This window comes from Pelodiscus sinensis, chromosome 6 (assembly GCF_052426305.1).
Source record: "Pelodiscus sinensis isolate ZL-2025 chromosome 6, ASM5242630v1, whole genome shotgun sequence".
NCBI lineage: Eukaryota > Metazoa > Chordata > Testudines > Trionychidae > Pelodiscus > Pelodiscus sinensis.
The window spans coordinates 49,332,792-49,355,842 of record NC_143057.1 but is presented as its reverse complement, the minus strand read 5'-3'; the positions used below and the strand labels follow the sequence as shown (position 1 = coordinate 49,355,842).

Sequence of the window (23,051 nt, the reverse complement as noted above, 5' to 3'; positions counted from 1 at the left end):
GCAAGGGTCTGTTTTGGGACCCGTACTGTTCAATATCTTCATCAATGATGTAGATATTGGGATAGAGAGTACGCTTATTAAGTTTGCAGATGATAGCAAACTGGGTGGGGTTGCAACTTCTTTGGAGGATAGGGACATAATTCAAAATGACCTTAGCAAGTTAGAGAAATGGTCAGAGGTAAACAGGATGAAGTTTAATAAAGAGAAATGCAAAGTGCTCCACTTAAGAAGGAACAATCAGTTCCATACATACAAGATGGGAAGCGACTGTCTAGGAAGGAGCATGGCGGAAAGGGATCTAGGGGTCATAGTGGACCACAAGTTGAATATGAGTCAACAGTGTGATGCTGCTGCAAAAAAAGCAAATATGATTCTAGGTTGTATCAACAGGTGCGTTGTAAGCAAAACTCGTGAAGTCATTCTGCTGCTCTACTCTGCACTAGTTAGGCCTCAGCTGGAGTACTGTGTCCAGTTCTGGGCATCACATTTCAAGAAAGATGTGGAGAAATTGGAAAGGGTACAGAGAAGAGCGACAAGAATGATTAAAGGTCTAGAGAACATGACCTATGAAGCCAGGCTTCATGAACTGGGCTTGTTTAGTTTGGAAAAAAGAAGATTAAGGGGGGACATGATAGCGGTTTTCAAATATCTAAAAGGGTGTCACAAGGAGGAAGGAGAAAATTTGTTCCTCTTCGTTTCTGAGGACAGGACAAGGAGTAATGGGCTTAAAGTGCAGCAAGGGAGGTTTAGATTGGACATTAGGAAAAAATTCCTAACTGTCAGGGTGGTCCAATATTGGAATAAATTGCCAAGGGAGGTGGTGGAATCTCCCTCTCTGGAGATATTTAAGAACAGGTTAGATAGACATCTGTCAGGGATAGTGTAGACGGAGCTTGGTCCTGCCTTGAGGGCGGGAGGCTGGACTCGATGACCTCTCGAGGTCCCTTCCAGTCCTATGATTCTATGATCTTAATCTTTCTGCAATGAAAAGCCAGATTAGAAGTTGTTGTTTAAAGTATTGAATTCTGCCTTCATTAAATAATAGGGGGGAAAGGAAAATACATAAAAGGTAGATACGGTAAATAAAATATTTTGCTTTATATTGGTTTTCTGTGGAGAATAACCAGCTTTGGAGCTTCACAGAGCTGATCAGAAGATGAGCTCTTTGAAGCTCAAGTCTTGTACCTACCACCAACAAAGCTGGTCCAATAAAAGATATTCCTTCACCCATCTTATCTCTAAAATAGATCTCACATTGGTCCCCATGCCTGATGAAGATTTGTAAATACCTATTATGATTTGGTATTTAAGAAGACTTATATGAACATGTAGCAGCTTTTTTTTGATCAACATAAATCTAGAGAGCCTTATTTGCATGTTAATATTTTGTAATGTTTATTTTATGTATCAAGTTAAATAAATGGCCTCAAGTAAAAAAAAATGCTAATAGTGTTGAAAACAGATGTTTGAACATCCACTCTTGTCTCAAAGTAATTAAACAAAATATGTAGAATGCTAATAGCGGGAGGTAAATTAGTTCTGCCTCTGTAGGTTAGGGAGAATTATGGTTCATATGATTTGTTCTTTTTTCTTAAATAAAAATAAGTTGACTTTCACCAAATGAGTCATTTTATGCTTGTCTTTCTGAGCAGTTCTAATGATGGTAGAGTGGAGGTAGAGTTTTAAAATGTCACACAACACTAATATTCAGATTCTGTTTACCGAATTATAAATACAGTTATACTATAGCAATATCTTTATGTATAAATGGAGAATATTTTCACCCAACTCTAGGTAGTGTAATGAACTATTCCTTGTAGAGAAACAGGGTTCAGGCTGTAGTATTTAAATTGGGTATATTTGTACAGGAAAAGAAAGTGTGGTGATTTTGGACCTGTGTCAACTGACTAATAGTCATTCTGCAGGACTAAAATAGATGCATAGATTTTTGGGCTGGAGCTAGAGAACAGGGTCAGAAAACTTCCCCGTTTCTGGTGTTTAGAGCACAGGCTCTAGCCCAAAGTGCTATTTTTAGCATAGACGCTAAAGTCTAGTTTTCCAAGGGAGTGTTTAGCTGCATGGTTGAATAGCTGTGGCTGGTAGGTGCATACACTGCTTTTTCCGCATTTGGGTGCTCCAACCCCAGAGCACTCATGGAATCAGTATGGGTATGTCTACACTACAGATGGGTTTTTTCAGAAAACAGCCATTTTTCCGAAAAAAAATCTCAGGTCCACACTGCAATCGCATTCTTTTGGAAAAAAAATTGAAAGAACAGATGGGGTTTTTTCTGACATTGGTAAACCTCTTCCTGTGAAGAACGACGCCTTTTCTGATACAGCTCTTTTGGAAAAAGGCGTCTGTGGACGGAGAGAAGTGAGTTCTTTCGATAGAAGAGGAAAAAGCACAGATGCCTAGGTGGCCACTCTGTCCATAGTAATCACAGCTTATATGCGAGAGAGCATCCATTCAGTGTGGACACTATTTGTTGAAAAAGCAGATCGCTTTTTTGATGCATTTTGTCAGTATGGACGCTCACTTTCAGAAGAAGTTTTTTCAGAAGATCTCTTCTGGAAAAGTATCTTCCGAAAGAAGCCTGTGGTCTAGACATAGCCGGCTACGTCTACACTGGCCCCTTCTTCGGAAGGGGCATGCTAATTTTGAATTTGGGAATAGGGAAATCCACGGGGGATTTAAATATCCCCCGCGGGATTTAAATAAACATGGCCGCCGCTTTTTTCCGGCTTGGGGAAAAGCCGGAAAAAAGCGTCTAGACTGGCGCGATCCTCCGGAATAAAGCCCTTTGCCAGAGGATCTCTGATTCCTACTTCAAAGTAGGTTTTCCGGTTTTTCCCCAAGCCAGAAAAAAAGCGGCGGCCGTGTTTATTTAAATCCCGCGGGGGATATTTAAATCCCCCGCGGATTTCCCTATTCCCAAGTTCAAAATTAGCATGCCCCTTCCAAAGAAGGGGCGAGTGTACACGTAGCCAGCCTGTCTGTGATTTTTAGATGTACAAGTCCAAGCTAGTTGACTCAGGCTCTGAGACTTTCTGTGTATACATACCCTCAGGATTAGGATTAGAATGCTAAAGTGTTGTTTTTTGAGCCACCCTAGAATTTGAAACCCCAGAGTTTAAGTTCTTGAATTCATTGTGTCATCACCTCTTTCTAACATATGTGGGAAAAGGAAGAGATTATCTCATTTTCTTTTGGTTGTGTGGTTACCAACTGTTTCCCTTTCACACAGTTTTCCTCATATCTTCCAAAAAATTTATTGGTAAATGAAAATATTTGATAGAAGATACGGTCTGTTCCCTCCTCTATAATAATACCTGCGGGTATAGGTCCCATTCAGGTTCTGCCTCAGTGAGGCTCCATGACAGTGGTTTGTTTTTGCCATTGTTTCATTGTAGTTTTCCATGACACTGATGACTAACTGAATATTTGAAAGGAAGGCCAAACTTTGGTATTTATAATTCAGTTTTATAATGGAGCATAACAGTGTGTGTGGGACACTGGATAACAATCTATGTTTACACAGAGTGCAAACTATGTGAAGATAATTCACAATAGGTTTAATATATTTCTTACACATTTGGGGCACGTGAGACCTCTCCCTAGTGAAATGGGACAGGGCACAATAAAGAAAACACACAAAAAATACTGATTGAAATATTGTCCTTTACCCTTTTGGAGCTGGTGAAGATTTAAAATAATCTTTGCATTCTGGTTCCATTTTTTCTATGAAGAGACTCATTGCTTGTTCACCCGCCTTGCAAGGATTAAGCAGTATCCCTGCAATGCCCTTTTCCCCGTAACCCTGGCTTTTTGTTTCCCTGACAGACTGATTGCTAGTGAGCACAGCTCTGTTTAACTCTTGTCTCTATGGTAACAGAAGCAGTAAAGAGAGAGTGAGAGCTGTACTTGCTAGTGGTAGAACAGTCAGAATGCAGATGGGTTGAAGAGAATGTAGAGAGCTACTGATTAATCCCTATGAAGATGAAAACCCAGGACTGGATCTACCCTGATGGGAAATGTTTTCTTCTCTCCCACTGATTCGCTCAGGAAAGACTTGACTCCATCTTTGTTTTAGGAACAGAAGCTGGCAGAAATTTGTTGCCAAGCACCTGTGCTTAGGCTTTGAGTACGCTGAAAAATGTTTCAACTCACTCACTGTTAAACACAACTCAACAAATAGTGTGGACAAGTACAAAAAACAAACAAACCTGTTCATGCCCCTATTGAAAATTCATTACCGTATTTTCCGGCATATAAGACGACTTTTTATACTAAAAAACATCCCCCAAAAATCGGGGGTCGTCTTATACGCCGGGTATAAACATACTGTAGCTTCGGCTACATATAGAACGTCCCTGTGCTGATACTGTATGTACCGCGATGAGCCAATCACAGCAAGCGGTGTCATCTATTAATGCATACAAAGCCTGCTCGGATTGGCTGAGTCAGAGAGGCGGACTATTACAACCTTTGCCAATCCGAGCAGGCTTTGTATGCATTAATAGAATACACCGCTTGCAGGGATTGGCTCAGCGCGGTACATACAGTATCAGCACAGGGACGTTCTGTATGTAGCCGAAGTTACAGTACTATATTAGGGCACATCCAGCGGGCTGGTGTTATTAAATGGTGTTGCCTCGGAAGGGGGGGTAGTCTTATACGGCGAGTATAGGCCAAAACCTATGTTTTAACTGGAAAATTAGGTGGTCGTCTTATATGCCCAGTCGCCTTATACACCGGAAAATACGGTACATTACTCTTTCAAGGCAAGTCATCGACAGTTGGAAATAGAAGCAAATGTGCTTTCTGCTAGTTTCTTATTAGTTTGTTAGATACCACAGTTGGAAACTGTGGTATCTATGCAGGGTTTTGGGGGAGATTCCTTCTTTGTGTGTGTGTTCACTGTAGTTATTGCATAGTTATGAATGTTTAAATATATTGCCATATTAAAATTCAAGATTAACTTTCTTTAGTACCCACATGAAACATGGGAGATACAAGAAGTAAAGGAGAAAGAGTGAAGAAACTTAAATTTAGAAAGTTTTGAAAGTTGTCAATATATGCACACATTGCTTTATCAACCTTTGTTGTCCTATGAAATTTAGATAAAAAGGGACAAAGACAAATGCTAAAACTTCCTAATTTAATTTCCTTACAAAAAGCTTTTGAAAAAGTAGTTATAAATGTATGCATAGTATAGTGTTGCTTTTTCAGAATCCTAAATGTCCCTCTAAAATAGGGCACAAATCCTAAAGTCATGATTCAGTCAAAATTTACGTTAGTTTGTGAGAACTTGCCTGAATAAAGACTGTCTAAAATACGATTTTCTTTTATTTACCAGTGTGTCTGGTAATGTAAGTGGGTTAATAACGGTATATATATGTCTTTCAAAATATGAACCTGTCATGCAGTCTTTTCTTCACACAAATAAGAGAGGATATACATAGAGAAAACAGTTGTATTTTAGTCAATGGCATACTCATGTAATTAAAGATCTCTTGCATCAATAGGATTTGCTGGGTGGGGTGACAATTGACAACTTTTTGAAAGCAATATCATGTATTATGTCATATTCCTAATTTGGTTAGTAATAGAGTCCTGAAATTTGTTTAGTCTTTCAAGAAGAGTCATCTTTACATAGTACACCAATTTATCTTCTGTACTTCGCTTTGCTAGTGAATGGAAAGCAATTTGCAGAGGACAGTAAGAGGTTTTTGAAAGATGATCAATTTAAGATGAAGTGATTTTTGCTGCGTATTATTGTTAAGATACTTCTTGCCAATATGTCTTCATCTCAGTTTAAATGATGGTAGTGGGGTGGGGGTGAGGTGATTTCTACAGTATATGCTTCATTCTATAAATGGGGCCTTTTATAGAAGTGGTAATGCCTGGTGAGTTCTTGAAAAAATTGTTGGCAGCTGTTGAGCTCATCTACAATGTGCATTTTTTGAAGAGAAGCCAGGGAATTTTTAATCAAGAAAGATTACTGAACAGTTTACTGTATGCTGGATATTTAAAAATAGACATACTTTTTATTAGTAAGCTCTGTTTGGTTTAAGCATGAAGTGTGACATTTTTTCACTGGAAAAATCAAAAAACAATGTGTCTTAAAACAATATTAAGTTGTTATGAATGAGATGTAAAAGTAATTCTAAAAAAAATCTTTGAATACAGTAGATGTGAATACAATACAGAGATGTCAGTGTGAGTACAGGTTGAACCTCTAGTTCAGCACACTCTGGTTCAGCAGTATCCATGGTCTGGCATGATTTTCGTTAGCTGGATATCCATGTGTCATATGTGTGGCCAAGTTTCCGCGATCCCATATATTTTAATTACAGACATCAGTCCTGGCTCACAGTGTTCTGTGGTTATTTTGCTCTAATTTACCCCTAAATGTTTTCTAAGGACCCTGTAAGCAGTGGAAGTGTTGGTAATGCTGCTAGACAATATTGACTTCCCATGGTCCAGCAAGTTCACTGGGCAGGTCCGAGGGTGCCAGACTAGAGAGGTTCAGCCTATAACTTAATGTAAAAGTTACTTTATTTCTAAGAGATCTCATGAAGTTCATGTCTTTTTTTGTGGGGGAGAGGTTCTCAATGATCTGTCAAAATGGATAATTTTGTGATATAAAATTGTGAAATGTAACTATTCTCCTGTAATTTTGATAATCTGCTCTCATAGGACCACTTGCTATTCTTTTCCCACCCTAATGAAACTAGGTCACTGGTTTTTGGCACTCATTCAAGTTGTGAGATTATTTTGTGTTCAAGGCACTGTCTAGAAATAGTGATGTAATGTCAGCAAGGCCACTTTTCATTTCACTAACATAATTTCCAGTGCCCTGGAATTAATTTATTCACTGACCTGTTAATAACTGCAATCCGTCACCAGTTTACAGAGGCAAAAGAAACGTCTGGAAATAGTCATGGTCACTGTATTAGATGATTAGTTACAGGATTTTCATATGCTGTAGTATTTTGGTTTTGATCATGTTGAAGTGTCTAGTTTTAGTTTATGAAAACCAACTAGCTACTTAAACAGTGAAAAGTATTTGTAGTTGATAAATATCTTGAAGGCATAAGCAATTTCCAGTGGTTGCTTTATAGAACTTTATACCAGTAGATATCTTAGTCACACATTCTGGATAACTTTGGGGGGAAATCTGAATGTAGAATGTTCAAGGCATATACAATTATTTTAAGAATCTAATATTTTAAAAATGCATTATTATTTTACTACTGTGAATTTATTAAATAAAATATAGGCTGCTGTTACACATTAGAATTTTTTTTCAAGGCACTTCATACAGTTGTATAAAAAATGTTCAGTGTGTATATGTATAATTGTGTCATGCACTATTGGTTCTTGTGGTAACATTACTAATTGAGGGTTAGAATTAGAAGAGGAAGTATATTATTCTATGTTGCACAGAAGCAGCATGCTAATAAAGGACACGGTATAATATACATCCTCATGAGAAGAATTGTGATTTTGTGTGCCTGGTCTCTGCATAGTTCTTGGTCTATTGAAGGCAGTCCAGCTAACATTAAAGAATATCTTAATCAGGGCTGGCTCTAGGCACCAGCAAATCAAGCATGTGCTTGGGGTGGCACATTTCTAGGGTCGGGATTTCCAGATAAGCAGCCGCCCCTGGCAATACCCGGCCCTGCCCCGCCGATTTTAAAGGGCTGCAGGAGCTCAGCTCTGGCTGCGTGTCCCCAGGAGCTAGCTGCGGAGTGTGGCATGGCCAGGCTCCGCCCTGCCGGCTCCAGTCCTGCCGGGGCCCCAGCCCCCTTCACCAGCGAGAGATCGCTCCCTGCTGGCCATCCAGGTCGCTGCGCCCACCCCGCCCTGCACCCCTCTGGCTCCGCGCTGCCCCTGCACCTCTCACCCTGCTTCTCTGCACCACGGACCCCCTGCTCTCCCTGTTCCCTGTGACTGTCTGGCTCTGTGCCGCCCTGGCACCCCGTACCCTGCTGCCCCCAGTCCCTTCGCCCGTCTGGCTCTGTGCCCCCTCTGTACCCTGCAGTCTCTCTTCCCTGCGCCCCTCTGGGTCTGTGCCCCCCATTCCCTGCATTGCCTCTGGACCCTGATCCCTCTGCCCCTACCATTCTCCGTGTCCCATTCCCCATGCCTCCCCTGCACCCCACACCCTGCTCCCCCAATCTCTGCGTCCCTCTGGCTCTGCACCTCCCGTTCCCCACGCCACCCCTGTGCCCCCCACACTGTTCCCCATGCCCCTCTGGCTCTGCGCACCCCAGTCTTCCTGCTTCCCCTGGTCCCCACGCCCCTCTGGCTTGCGCTGTCCCTGCATGCTGCTCTCCATGTGGGTCTGGAGTGAGGGTGCTTGTTCATAGGGAGGGGCTGGACAGGGCAGGGAAAAGGCTGTTGTAACCTAGCAGCGAGTGAAAGGGGAGGGGGAGTTTACTTGAAGCACCTTTGCCTTTTGTGGAAAAAAAAATAATTAAAATTATATTCGCTATTTATAGGGTTAAAATGCCTGGACGAAAATGAAAACAACAACAACAACAAATTGCAAAGTGCAAACATGTAAAAGCCAACAAAAGAGGGGAGAAGCAGCCAAAAAATATTTTGCTTGGGGCGGCAAAAAACCTAGAGCTGGCCCTGATCTTAATGTACCAGAAGTGGGATTTTCAAAAAAGTCATAGCTTTCTTCTTTGAGTGGCCTTTGCATATTTTCACTTGTGCATCCAAGATGCTTGCTCTGCAAGCTTCTGGACAGCAATGTCCACTACTAGGGCCACACACCCTTCCTGGAGCATTTGGAAGGTATAAAATGAGACAGTGAGCTTATCTGCTCTGAGATTTATTTGAGCAGCCAAAGATGCAGGAAGCTTGGATTGTTCACAGCATCCTCCACACTTTCCTCATTTCTCTCTCTCTCTCTCTCTCTCTCTTATTCTGCCCTTATGGAGCCAATTTTGTTTATAGCTTGTCAGGTAGGTTTAAAATAAGAGATGCCTATCCATCACAGTATTTGAACCACAGAGGCTGGGAGAGGGAGGGGAAAGTGGCACTCCTCAAACATTAGGCCCAGACAGCTAAGCTGTAACCAGGGCTTTTTTTGTGATGGTACTGCCCAGTACGCAGTACCAGCACCTCCAGTCAGAGCTCAACAACTTTTCCCTTGGAGTACCCGGCACGTTTTGTAAAACAAACAAACAGTAGCACTGAATGTAACTGATTACAGTAAACTTCCGATAATCCGGCACCTTTAGGACCCAGGGGGTGCCGGATTATCAGATATGCCGGACTATCAGGAGGGGGGGGCTATGAGGGGTCTGGGGTGGGGTGGGAGGATGCTACCCCAGACCCCCTCATAGCCCTCCCTTCTGATAGTCCGGCTCTGCCCCAGGAGTCCCTGATTCAGCCGCTGCTGGTCAGTTTCAGCAGCGGCTGAATCGGGGCGCCTGCAGCAGAGCAGCAGGGGTGTTGCTGGGTTGGTCCGGTAGCGCCGACCCTTGGCGCCGCGAGACCAACCCGTCAGCACCCCAGCTGCTCTTGGGGATGCCTAGGGCAGAGCAGCTGTGGTGCTGATGGGTTGGTCCCGCAGCGCCGCTCCTCGGCGCTACTGGACCAACCCAGCAGCACCCCAGCTGCTCTGCCCCAGGTGTCCCCAAGTCAGCTGCTGCTGAAACTTATCAGCGGCTGACTCCAGAAAGTCCTTGGCGCTGCGGGGACCAACCCAGCAGGACCCCAGCTGCTCTGTCCCAGGCGTTCTGATTCAGCTACTGCTGAAACTGACCAGGGCTGACTCCAGAAAGCCTGGGGCAGAGCAGCTCTGCCTCTGGCTTTCTGGAGTCAGCTGCTGGTCAATTTCAGCAGCGGTTGAATCCGGGACAGCTGGGGTGCTGCTGGGTTGGTCCCGCAGCCCCGAGGGGCAGCGCTACTGGACCTACCCGGCAGCACTCCAGCTGTTCTGCCCCCTGCTTCCCGGATTCAGCGCTGGTCAGTTTTAGCAGTGGCTGAATCGGGGAAGCTGGGGGCAGAGCAGCTCCAATGGTCCGGCTGCCTGGAGAACTTCCGGGTTCCTGATGGTGCCGGACCATCAGGAGTGCCGGACCGTCAGATGCTGGACCATCGGAGTTTTACTGTATATCCAACATTATCTTCAAAGATAGTCCTCTAGGGTTTGGCTGTCTCTCTCAGCCCTACTTGTGAAGGAGGTTTCTCAGTGTGCTCACTGTCATGGTCCCTGACTGTACAGGTTGATCTTAGAGACCCATCTGTGTGCCTAAAATGATTTTAGGTCTTGGAGCTAGTTTCTAAGGGTATGGCTACACTACAGCGTTATTTTGAAATATCTTAAAATAGTTAATTCTAAATAAGTTATTTTGAAATAACGCGTCTACACACAAAATGCATTTCAAAATAGCGCGTCCACACTGATTGGACACTGAATCACATTTAAAGCCAGCTGAAACCGGTTCCAGCAGGGCATCAGGTCTGGAGTTGCTTTGTGTGGCTGCTGCCTGAGGCTTGTGCTTAAAGGGACCCCCCTGGACAGTTCTCAGCTTTCCCTGCTTGCTTGCCTACCTCGCAGAGGGACAGTAAAGTGTTTTTTCTCTCTGCTTGCTTTGGTTGCCCTGATTTGGGACACCACAGCACTTGGCACCATGGAGCCAGAGCTCCCCTGGGCACTCTAGTGCTCTTTTTGGATGTCTTGCTGCAAACCTGGTAGTAACTGCTGGAGACTGCCTGGCAGCATCTGCTGCAGCCCAGGCCCTCTTCCAGACCCCCCCTAGGGGCTGGAGAGGAGCAGCAGCAGCGCCCAAATGCCAGTGTGCCATGCTGCATCTGGCATCTGGACACCAGCAGTGACTGGTGGTACCACATCATCCTGGAGCGCTGGGGAGACCAGCAATGGACCCAGAACTTCAGGATGAAGGACAACTTCCTCGAGCTCTGTGAGTGGCTCGCCCCTGCTCTGCAGCAATGGGTCACACACATGAGGCCCGCCATTCCCCTCCACAAGCGTGTGGCCATCGCCCTCTGGAAGCTCTCCATGCCGGATAGCTACTGATCTGTGGCAAACCAGTTCGGCGTTGGGAGATCCACCGTCGGAGCAGTGCTTATGCAGGTATGGCAATCTCCAGCCACTGTTCTGGGGGGGGGATGGGCTGCCCTAGGAGAAAGCGGGGGAGGTGGTGCAAGTCCCCTTCCTGGGAGGGTTTGTTCTGTCCCAGCCTCACTATGGACTGCCCGCGGTGGCCAGGATTGCAGGGGGGGTTTCTCCTGAGGAGTGCGGGCACGGGGCAGTGGAGAGGAAGGAACACTCTCAGCCACCCTGGCACCCCAGTGACTATGTTTTTTGTGTCCCTCTGCAGATGATCAAGGCCTTCAACAGAGTGCTGCTCTGCAGAGTCATCCGCCTCACTGATTTGGATGCGGTCATCGAGGGGTTTGGCACCCTGGGCTTCCCCAACTGCCAGGGGGGCAATCAACGGGATGCACATCCCCATCCATGCCCCAGAACACTAGGCCTCCCTGTACATCAACTGGAAGGGATACTACTTGGTCATCGTGCAGGCTGTGTCTGACCACTGGGACCAGTTCGTGGATATTAACGTGGGTTGGTCCGACAAAGCACACAGCACACGGGTTTACCGCAATTCCTCCGTGTGCCAAAGGCTGCATGCCGAGACTTTCTTCCCTGACTGCCACATCAGGGTCAGGGATGTGGATGTACCTGTTTGCCTGGTGGGGGATGAGGCCTATCCCCTACAATCCTGGCTGATGAAACCCTACACGGGACACCTTAACCCCTTCTGACAGGGCTTTAATGTCAAGCTCGGCAGGGCCCGCATCATGATGGAGGGGGTGTTTGGCCAAGTGAAGGCCCATTTTGGATGCCTCCACATCCGCCTGGACCTATCCGAGCTGAATATTCCATACGTGGTGGCACCATGTTGTGTGCTGCATAATTTGTGCGAGAGGAAGGGGGAGACTTTCCTGCCAGCCTGAATGACAGAGGCCCACCTCTTGGCTGGCCTCTATGCGCAGCCCCACACGGCTGCCAGCCGGGAGGTCCACCCCTGCGGGACAGCTTCCACCCAGAGGAGGAGTGAAGTCTCCCTGGCGTGCCCCACTGAGGCCTTGTGCCTTATTCCACCCTCACGTCCTTCCACTTTCCCCTTCCTAACCCCCCCTTCCAGATATAAAATAAAAACACATGTGTTGCCAAAAACAAACTCTCTTTACTGACCATAACTGGGGTCAGGAGGGAATCACGGTAGGAGAGAGGCGGGGGAAACCTGGGAGGAGGGAGCTGGAAGGGCGAAGCAAGGGGAGGAAGGTGGAGGAGAAGCTCAGGGTTGGGGGTCTTGCTGGTCTACCTGTCTCCCAGGACTGTGGGTGCGGGGACCTCGGCATCCCCGGGGGGGAGCGGGTAGGGAGGGTGGACGAGGGGAGGAAGAAGCAGGAGGGGGAGCAGGAGTGACAGCTGGGGTGGCCGCAGGGGCTGGAGCGGCAGCAGGCAGCAATCTCTGCACCAGGGTCTGCAGGTGGTCGCGGATGGCACGGCCCTGGTCAAGCAGCTCTTTTGCCACAGCTGCAGGTCTTCCTGCACCCTGTGCTGGCTGTGTACCTGCCTTCGCAGTAACTCCTGGTGCTGCCACTGGTGGTACTCCTTGTTCTGGGTGAGCCTGCTGGCCCGGGTGCAGGATGTTGTCCTGGGCGGGGTAGTGTGCCCTGCACTCACAGCTTAGGCGGCTGTGGAGAAACACGAGAAGTGGTCAGTTATCCCGGGGGACACAGTGGGTGAAGCCCAGCCCCCCTTTGCAAGGCGAGGACGGCAGGTCTCCGCACCATCATGTCCTGCTATCCCTGCAGTGTGAGCTGGCCCCTGTGCTGTATATAGTGTGGGTGGGGTGAGGGAGAGGGAAGGGGAGATGTGCCCTGCCTCTGCGTAGAGGAGGGTTCTGGAGGGAGGGCATCGTGCAGTGTCCCTCCCCGGGGTCAGGAGCATGTCATATGCCTTCATACGTATATGTGTGCGGGTAACAGGCCTGGCACGGCACATGCACAGATTGACATGTGATGGCACTCACATGTCAAGCCCTCCCCTCGATGACCATGGTCAGAAAGGCCCACATGCCCGATATCTGGGTTCCCTCTCTCCCTGCCCCGCATAAGGGGACAGTGATGGCACTCACATGTCAAGCCCTCCCTGGCCTCAGATGACACCGGTGACAGGCTTGCTGGGATGGCTCAGGAGTCCTTAGTGCGGGACAGGCTCCCTCCAGGCTCCTGCAGCTCCTGGCCATTGTCTTCTGTGTCATGGGCAGGGCCCTCTTCCCCGGGGTTAATGACACGGTCCAGGGCATCATAATAGGGGCAGGGGTCCAGGTCAGCCCCTGGTTGGGAGCTGCCCCCTGAGGCCCTGGCATAGGTCTGCCGCAGCTCTTTGATTTTCATGCGCACCTGATCCTGGGAGCGCATGTGGCCATTGATGGTAAGGCTGTCAGCTATCTTCCTGTAGATGGCTGCGTTCCTTCGTCTAGTGTGGAGATTGTGGACCTTGGAGGCCTCCCCACAAACCTCAGTGAGGTCCACAATCTCCGCACTAGACCAAGAAGGCACCTGCCTTTTGCAGCCCCTGGCAGGCTCCTGGGAGCTGCCAGCCTGCTCCTGGCAAGTGGTGGAGGACTGGGTGCCACTGGGTTGCTGGCTCATGCTGGGCCAGGTGTACGGACTTCTGGCTCTGTGCTGGCAGGCTTGCAGCTGGCACAGGCACTGTGGCCAGAGTCTACCCCTTAAAGGGCTCCGGGGCTGGGAGGGCAGGGAGCAGAAGAGTTTTCCTGGTTGTGCCCGGAGTGGCCACCAGCGCACCCTGGGAAGGGCTGGAGGCCCCCTATTTTGAAATGTGTTTACACAGTGCTTATTTCGATTTAGCTGTTTCGAATTTGGCGTTATTCCTTGTGGAATGAGGTTCACCAAATACGAAGTAAGCGCTCCGCTATTTTGAATTAATTTCAAAATAGCGGTTTGGCTGTGTAGACGCTAGGAAAGTTACTTAGAAATAACAGCTGTTATTTCGAAATAACTTTGCTGTGTAGACATACCCTAAGAGATCTAGAGCCACACAGATCAGAACCTGTAAGCAAGCTCAGATCTTGGGGCTGTACATCCCGGATTTGAATCTGGCAGCTGAGCATGGATCCAGAGTGGCAAAGTTAGGATCTGAATCTGGCAGCCAAACAGATCTGGGTCTGAAAAATCCAGATGAAGCATGGATCTGGCATCCACAAAATCACAAAAGAGCACAAATACAGAGCTTCCCCCTAGAACACCCCTCAAAAGCAAGTGGAGTATTTATCAGAAGCTGACAAGCAGGGATCTGGAGCCACAAATCAAGCCTGCTTTGGGATCTAGCAGCCAAACATGGTTCTAGGGTGAGAACCTGAATCCAGATATTACAGTTCAACATGAAGGGTTACCAAGCACAGTTGGCAAGAAGGGATCCAGGCAACATGAGGATCTAATATTTTTTACTGTTGAGTACATGTGTCTTGTGGTCCCAAATCCACCCAGGTCAGTGGACTGTAGTATTCAGTTCCAACACCATGATCTTTGCCGAGCTACTTGCCTTTTTGGTTCTATGCTCCTCATAGGGATCTGATCAAAGAGATCTGTTGTGGAGATCCTCACAACACTGAAATGTAAGAAGCTTTTCATCAGATCTAAGGTCATGTTGCAGGATAGTGGTTTTACATTGTGCTTCCTGTTTTGGGCTTTTTCAGATGCAAAAAATTGATGCCCTGCTTTTGGTAGAGGTTTTTCGCTCCTTTCAAAGCTCTGTTAAGACGCTTACTATATAGGGGTACGTCTACACTACAGCGCTAATTCGAACTAACTTAGTTCGAATTAGTTAATTCGAACTAAGCTAATTCGAACTAACGCACCTAGAACTAAAAACTAGTTCGAATTAGCATTTTGCTAATTCGAACTAGCGCGTCCACACTGATTGGACGCAGGGGGGCAATTAAGGGCGGCTGAAACAGGTTCTGGCAGGGCATCAGGTCAGTAGTTGCTTTGTGTGGCTGCTGTCTGAGGCTATCTGAGGCTTGTGCTTAAAGGGACCCCCCCGGACAGCTGGTTCTCAGCTTTTCCTGCTTGCTTGCCAACCTTGCTGAGGGACAGCAAAGCGTTGGTCTCTGTGCCCATCTGTGTTGGTGCTTCCCTTCGGGGATGCCGCCGCAGGTGGCAACATGGAGCCAGAGCTCGCCCTGCACCTTCTGGTGCACTTTCTAGACTTGCTGCTGCAAGCCTGCCACCAATGGCTTGAGGCTGCCTGGCACCACCTGGTGCACGTCAGCCCCCTGCCTCTCCGCCTGGACGCCCTGGGGGCCATGGAGGAGCCGTGGCGGCGCCCCGGCACCGGCGTGCCCCGCCACATCTGGCGTCTGGACACCAGCACCGACTGGTGGGACCGCATCGTCCTGGAGCGCTGGGAGGACCGACAGTGGACCCAGAACTTCAGGATGGGGAGGGACACCTTCCTGGAGCTCGGCGAGTGGCTCGCCCCTGCCCTGCGCAGAAGGGACACTCGCTTGAGGCCCGCCATCCCCCTCCAGAAGCGGGTGGCCATCGCCCTCTGGAAACTCTCCACGCCGGACAGCTACCAATCCGTCGGGAACCAGTTCGGCGTGGGGAGATCCACCGTCGGAGCGGTGCTCATGCAGGTATGGCACTCGTCGGCCACCGCGCCGGGGGGAGGGGGGCTGCGAGGAGGGGATGGGCTGCCCCAGGGACAAAGGGGGGGCAGGAGGAGGCGAACGCGTCCCGCATCGGAGGGGTCGGTCTGTCCCGGCCATACTACACGCTGCCAGGGGGGTTGCTTCCGGGAGTGGGGCGCAGGGCACTGCCAGGGCACGAATGCTCCCAACCACCCAGGCGCCCCACTGATTGGCTGTGTCTCTCTCCGCAGGTGGTCAAGGCCATCAACCGGGTGCTGCTCCACAGGGTGGTCTGCCTCGCCGACCTGGATGCTGTCATCCGGGGATTCGGCGCCCTCGGCTTCCCCAACTGCGGGGGGGGGGGAGGGCATTGACGGGACGCACATCCCCATCCGTGCCCCGGAACACCAGGCATCCCGGTACGTCAACCGCAAGGGGTACTTCTCCGTGATCCTGCAGGCTGTGTGTGACCACTGGGGACAGTTCATGGACATTAATGTGGGCTGGTCCGGCAAAGCACACGATGCCCGGGTGTACCACAACTCCTCCGTGTGCCAGCGGCTGCAGGCCGGGACCTTCTTCCCCGAACGCCACATCAGGGTCGGGGACGTGGACATGCCCGTGTGCCTGGTGGGGGATGCCGCCTACCCACTGTAGCCGTGGCTGATGAAGCCCTACACGGGGCACCTCAATCCCTCCCGCCAGGCCTTCAATGCCAGGCTGACCAGGGCCCGCATCGTGGTGGAAGGGGCCTTCGGGCGACTGAAAGCCCGCTTTCGATGCCTCCTCACCCGTCTGGACCTGGCCGAGCACAACATCCCTCCTGTGGTGGCAGCATGTTGTATGCTCCACAATTTATGTGAGCGAAAGGGGGAGGCTTTACTGCCAGCCTGGATGGCTGAGGCTGACCGCATGGCTGGACACTACCGTCAGCCCCGCACCGCCGCCGTCCGGGAAGCCCAGTGGGGGGCCGTCCGGATCCGAGAAGCCCTGCGGGAGAGCTTCCTGGTGGAGGAGGAGGACTGACCTCTCCCTTGCATGCCCCACTGGGGCCTTCTTCCACCCAACCCACCTTCCCCTTTCCCCTCCCTACCTACTGTCAAATAAAGACACCTGTTTTTCAAACAAAAATGTCTTTATTTAACATAACTGGGGTGGGGGGAGGGAGGAAGAAGGGTGGGAGAGGGGAGGGGAAAACCTGGGACGAGGGAGCAGGAAGGGGAGGGAAGGGAGGAAGGGAAAGGAAAGCTCAGAGTCCGGGAGTCCGGCTGCCTCTCCCGTCTCGCCACACTGCGGATCCGGGGGCGTCGGTGGGGAATGGTTGTGGAGGGTGGGGCAGGAGGGACGGGGGGGTGTGGAGGAAGCAGGAGCGGGAGCAGGAGGGGGAGCTGGGGGAGCAGGGGGAGGAGCAGGGGGAGCAGGAGCAGGAGGAATTGGGAAGCGGTCGAGCAGGCTCTGGACGTGGCCTCGCAGGGCACGGCCCTGCTCCTCCAGGGCCTCCAAACTCCTCCGGCGCAGCCTCAGGTCCTCCTGGACCCAGTGGTCCTGGAGACGGAGCTGTTGCTCCAGGAACTGGAGGTGCCGCCTCTGGTACTCCTCTTGGTTCCTGGCTCTCCTGCTGGCCCGGGCGTGGGTGGCTGCTGCAGGCGGGGTGGTGCGCCCTGCAGGCCCAGGTGCTGCGGCTGTGGTGCAACAAGAACAGCGGTCAATTACCCCAGGGCCCAGGTTTGTGAAACCCAGCTCCCCTCTGCAAGGCCAAGGTCCCTGCAGGATCCCCAGCTGCTGCTCCGTGGTGGGCAAGGCCCAGGCGCACGGTCCCGGGGCTCCCTCTCGCCCCAGCCCCCCGTACACATAAGGGGAGCACGATGGTACTCACAGGTGGACACCTCCCCGGCCTCGGACGACACAGGCGTGCGGCTCTGTGGGGTGCCTCGGGAGTCCCGGGTCCTGGGCAGGCTGCCGGCAGGCTCCTGGCTCTTGGAGCGGTCCCTCTGCCCCGGGGTCTATCACATCCCCGGGGGGCAGGGACGGCATGAGCCCCCAGGAGGCGGTCCAGAGCCTGGAAGTGGGGGCAGGCCTCCGGGTCGGCCCCTGGCAGGCAGGCCCGGTAGTAGGACTGCCGCAGGTCTTTGATTTTGCAGCGCACCTGCTCCTGGCTGCGCTGGCTCCTGGCTGCGCACCTGCTCCTGGCGGCCAGGCTGGCAGCCATGCAGCCGTAGACTGCCGCGTTCCTGTGGCTAGTGCGGAGATCGTGGACATTGGAAGCTTCCCCCCAAACCTCGAGGAGGTCCACGATCTCCGCACTAGACCACGCGGGCGCCCGCCTCTTGCGGCCCCGGGCAAGGTCCTGGGAGCGGCCAGGCTGGTCCCGGGAAGAGGGGGAGGGCTGGGTGTCCTCGGGTGGCTGGCTCATGGGTGTCAGGTGCAGGGTGTGCTGGCATGGGTGCTGGCAGCCTTGCAACTGGCACAAACTATGTAGCCAGCCCATGGCCCTTTAAGGGCTCCGGGGCTGGGAGGGGGGCAGACAAGTTTGCCTGGTGTTGGCCAGAGTGGCCACCAGGGCAAGCTGGGAAGGGCTAGCCTCCCACTAGTTCGAATTAAGGGTCTACACAGCCCTTAATTCGAACTAGCGAGTTCGAACTAGGCTTAATCCTCGTAAAATGAGGTTTTCCTAGTTCGAACTAAGCACTCCGTTAGTTCGAATTAAGTTCGAACTAACGGAGCGCTAGTGTAGCGCCTATGAAAGTTAGTTCGAACTAACGTCCGTTAGTTCGAACTAACTTTGTAGTGTAGACATACCCTAGGTGAGTAGATAGAGCTGGAACCATTTTTAGACTCTTTTACTATCAAAATTCTTAGAAGCCAGTTTGCATGTGTAAAGGGACTGTTAGCCCCTTACTGAAACTCTGTGGGAGTTTTTTGATTTGCCAGCTCCCAGTATCAAAAGGGGAAGGGTCCATGAGACTGACAGACCCCAGAGACAATGGAAAGCAGCCAACACTCCAGCTCAGCCTGACTGACAAGTTGGACAGGCCAGTGAGAAAAGCAAGAGGCCAGGACCCGTCCTCCGTGTGAGCTGGGATTGTTCTGGGTCTCTCTGTGCAAGGAGAGAGCTGAGAGACTGCTAAGAGGAGTGCAAGCTGTGCTGAGGGGCAGGTTTTTGCAGCAGCAGAGCCAGACACACACAGCTCAAGGAGCGCAGACCCTGTGTTGAGCAGCAGACTGGCAGTGCTCAGAAAGCCAAAAGGAACAGAAGCAACGCAAGGAGCTAGAGATTGGCCAAGCAGCACAGCCTGCAGCTGGATGTGTTGAGCAGCTGGGAACTGCAAAGTGTGGGGAGAGGCTCTGGACTGGGAGAGGGGTCTGGCCACTTAGAGCTTGAGGCTGTGTGGTTACTGCCAGAGCAAGTGTGTCCAGCCTGCAGCCCCCTGCAGCACATCCAGGGCCTCTAAGGAAGAGACTGTGAACTGTCCTTACACTCTGCAGACTGCTGTTTTGATGTCCCCGTGCTACAGAGCAGGGCTGTGTGTTCTCATTTAACCATTCTCATTTTTTTCTTATTCTTTTCTCTTTAATCAGTTGATGTTTAATAAATTGTATTTGCTTTGAACCTGATGAAATGATCACTGGGCCAAGAAAGCATGCAGTGTAAAGAGAGCACCTCGGAGTGGGGACACCCTAACTCCTGCTCTTAGTGACTACAGGGTTGGGGATTAAGCCCCAGGAAACCTGGGCCCAGCCTTGTTGGGGTTTTGAGGACTCTGCTACTCAGGAGAGTGGAAGGGGAGCCCTCAGGATCAGGGGAGCCGTGGGGTAAAGGAAGTGGGAGCGGGGAATCAGATCCTTTCGCTCGTCCATTTCACCGGGGTGTATAGAAGCCAGGAAAGTTCCCCACAATAGCGGGACCATTCCCCCTCTTACACATGGCTCTGCTGTTCCTCAGTACCTTTGGTATAGGACCTCTTGGGCTTCCATTCTTTGCCTATGGGCTAAATGGTAGAAGAGATATTCAGGCATCCAGGACTCTGTTCATAAGAACATAGCAGCTGCGGATCTGACAGGATAAGAACTGATGCCTGGATCATAGAATCCCTTTTGGGTTTCAAGTTACTTGCAAAGGTAACCCTTAGAATGTGAAGGTACCACATTCACATCAGCCATTCTGAGATCTCATAAACCCAAAGATTTCTCTGGGCCTGCTGCAGACACAGGCTGCTTCACAGCAGCAACCCCTGTCTGCGAGTGGTCTGAGCTTCCTGTGGACAGAGACTGTTCCACAGCCCTGATAGAGGCAGCAGCATGGTGAGGGCTTAGCAAGCAATCTCCATAGAAGTTTGTCATAGAAAAGCCACAGGAGGGATCAGAGTAACACTTGTTATACTAGGAAATAAGATACCGAAACAAAGTGAATTTCCATCTTTCTGAATTTAAATTGTGTGTTCTTATTGAACTTTAATTTTGGTTAATATAAAAAAATCAGAGGAGGAAAACAAACCAGAACTTATTTAAGATCCTGTTGATTGCACTCTGGATAGAAAAAAAGAAAGATTAAGACTAAATGCTGTTTGCTGTAATTACTCTGTCTGAAAAAGCACTGGTAGCTGTCGGGTGTTGATTGAAATCTACTGACGTTTGACACCAGATGCATGAATTAATTGCTTAAAAGTTGGCTATGAATAAGATGGAACATGGCTTTTAGATCAGATTTTCTGCAGATTTTATTAAATGAATAAACAATACTCTAGGGCAGCCTACATTAGGTTAAATACACTGGGCCTAAACCCAAATAGTTTTTATGGAACTGGATCCATGATGGTAAAAATACTAGTATCCTGCCCACAGGTGAAGCATTACAAGTCAGAATTTCACTGTTGTGCTTGCAGCCTTGAAACTTGTTCCCAGTCAAGTTTATTACCACTTATGCAATAGAAAGCCCCATGGACATTACGCTATGTACTTGAAAGTGCCAAATGTCCTTTAGCTTTTACTCTATTTCTTGGAATACTAGATCACCTAGTACCTAATGCTGTGGCTGCACAGCATGTTTTGTAAGACTGGGAGAGCAAAGAATAAGAAGTTAATAAATACACTGTAGAATCACATGATAACCTGTTCTGTTCAGCCCTTAGTAGGCACCTGGCATTGGCCACCATCAGAAGACAGGATACTGGGCTAGATGGACCTTTGGTTGACCCAGTATGGCCATTCTTATGAAGGAACTGTCTTGCCTTTCAAATACATTCTGAAAGAAAATGGTGAATGTAGGAAAATGTCATGTATTCTACAACTAATACAAGGCTGAATAATGTCCATGATTGGTGTAACCAACTGCTGGATTTCTCATGTGAGCTCCCAGAACATTTCTGAGAGGTTCATGATAGCTAGTTGGCGTCAGTCCACCACAAATCAAGACAAAATATAAGTAACGCAGTTGCTAATCTCTGTTTACTGTGACCTTTGTGTTCCCTTCCCCAGCAAGGCTTTGGAAACCATGCCCCTCCCTATCATAATTTTCTTAAACAAGAGAAATTGATGGCCAAATTAATATGAAGTTAAGCACTGCCTTTTACCTCTCCAGAATATCATAGAACCATAGAAATGTAGGGCTGAAAGGTACTTCAAAAGGTTATCTAGTCCATCCTCCTATGTTGAGGCAAGACAAAGTATATATACTTAGATCATCCCTGAGCGGTGTTTGTCTAAGCTATTCTTAAAACACGTTCAGTAATGGGGATTCCTCAGCCTCCCTAGGAAGCCTATTCTGGAGCTTAATTATCCTTATAATTAGAAAGCTTTTCCTAATATCTAACCTAGATCTCCTTTGCAGCAAATTAGGCCCAATATTTCTTGCCCTGCTTTCAATAGACATAGAGAACAATTGATCATCATTATCTTTGATAGCCTTTAAAATATGCGAAGACACTTATCAGATTGCCTCTCATTCTTTTGTTTCAAAACTAAACATGCCCAGGTTATTTAATCTTTCTTCATAGGTGAGGTTCTAAATCTTTTATAATTTTGTTGCTCTCCTCTGAATGCTCTCCAGTTTGTCCATATCTTTTTGGAAGTATGTTGTCAAGAATTGGAGATAGTACTCCAACTAAGGCTTTAGTTGTGGTGAGAAAAGTGAGATGATTACCTTCCATGTCCTAGTCCTGTTAAAATGCCTCATCAAAGAAAGTAAATAGATCTGGCATTATTTGTTCTTGACAAATGCATGTTGACTATTTCTTATAACATTATTATCCTCTGAGTGCTTACAAATTGATTGTTTAATAATGTGTTCCAATATCTGTTCAGGTATTAAAGTTAGGAAGATTCGTCTTATAATTCTCAGGTCCTCTTTGTTCTCCTTTTTAAAGAGAGGTACTATGCTTACCCTTCTCCAGTCTTCTGGAACCTCATCTGTACTCCTGGAGTTCTCAAAGAAAATCACTCACTGTCCTAAGTTTGTGTCAGCTAGTTTTTTAAGTATTCTTGGGTGACTTTCATCAAGCCCGGCTCAGTTGAATACATATTTTGGATAGCACTTCTTTCCCTTTTTGTTAATATCAATTGTGTTATGTATCTGGTCACAATTTATCTTTTTAGTGAAGAGTGAAGGGAAAAAAGGCATTAACCACCTTAGCTTTTTCTTTTATATCATTCATTATTAGCTCTCCTTTCCTGATAAGCAGAGGACCAAAATCTTTGTCTCTCTTGCTCCTAATATTTTTATAGAGCCTGTTCATATTGCCTTTTAAGTCCTTTGCTAAATGTAATTTATTTTGTGCCTTAGCTTTTCTGATTTTTCTCCCTACGTGACTTTAATATTGTCTCTTTGATAAACTATCAGCTGTCCTGCACTTCTTTTCCTCTTAGATTTTCTTCCCATGGGACTTTACCTACCAGTTTTCTACATTTGTTAAAGTCTGCTTTTTTTAAAATTCTTTGTCTTTATTCTGCTGCTCTCGCTTCTTTTTTTCCTTAGAATCACAAAGGTGATAATGTCATGATCAAGTTGACCGAAATTTCTTTTCATCTTCTGAAAAAAGGCAATTAGGCAGCCAATTACTCCCTATTGGACAGAATCATAGTATTTGTGGTTATTGCCTCCACTTTTTGAAATGAGAAGTTTTCCTCTGTGCAGTCCAAGAACTTATTTTTGTAGGTAAAGTTCTCTATTACTAGATCTTCTGTTTTGAATATTTCTGTTTTGTACTAGAAATGGCTCCTCCACCTCCTACTCCTGGTATTGTATCTATATTAAATCCCTACCATGACATTGTCTCTGTGTTTTCCTCCTTTACCTTCACTCAGAAACTTTCAGCTGTTATGCCTTTCACCCCTTTG

General features: G+C 48.4%; 1 protein-coding gene and 1 long non-coding RNA gene across 6 annotated transcripts in view; one reads left to right on the top strand and one right to left on the bottom strand.

Moving 5' to 3' along the window:
• The window catches only part of LOC142829863 (uncharacterized), a 32,228-nt gene extending 18,900 nt beyond the window's left edge, over positions 1-13,328 (bottom strand). The window contains exon 1 of the long non-coding RNA XR_012904737.1: positions 13,197-13,328. This is a non-coding gene — a long non-coding RNA (uncharacterized LOC142829863). The remainder of the gene's footprint in view (positions 1-13,196) is intronic.
• Positions 1-23,051, top strand: part of AUH (AU RNA binding methylglutaconyl-CoA hydratase) — a 214,421-nt gene that overhangs the window by 111,614 nt on the left and 79,756 nt on the right. The window lies entirely within an intron of this gene.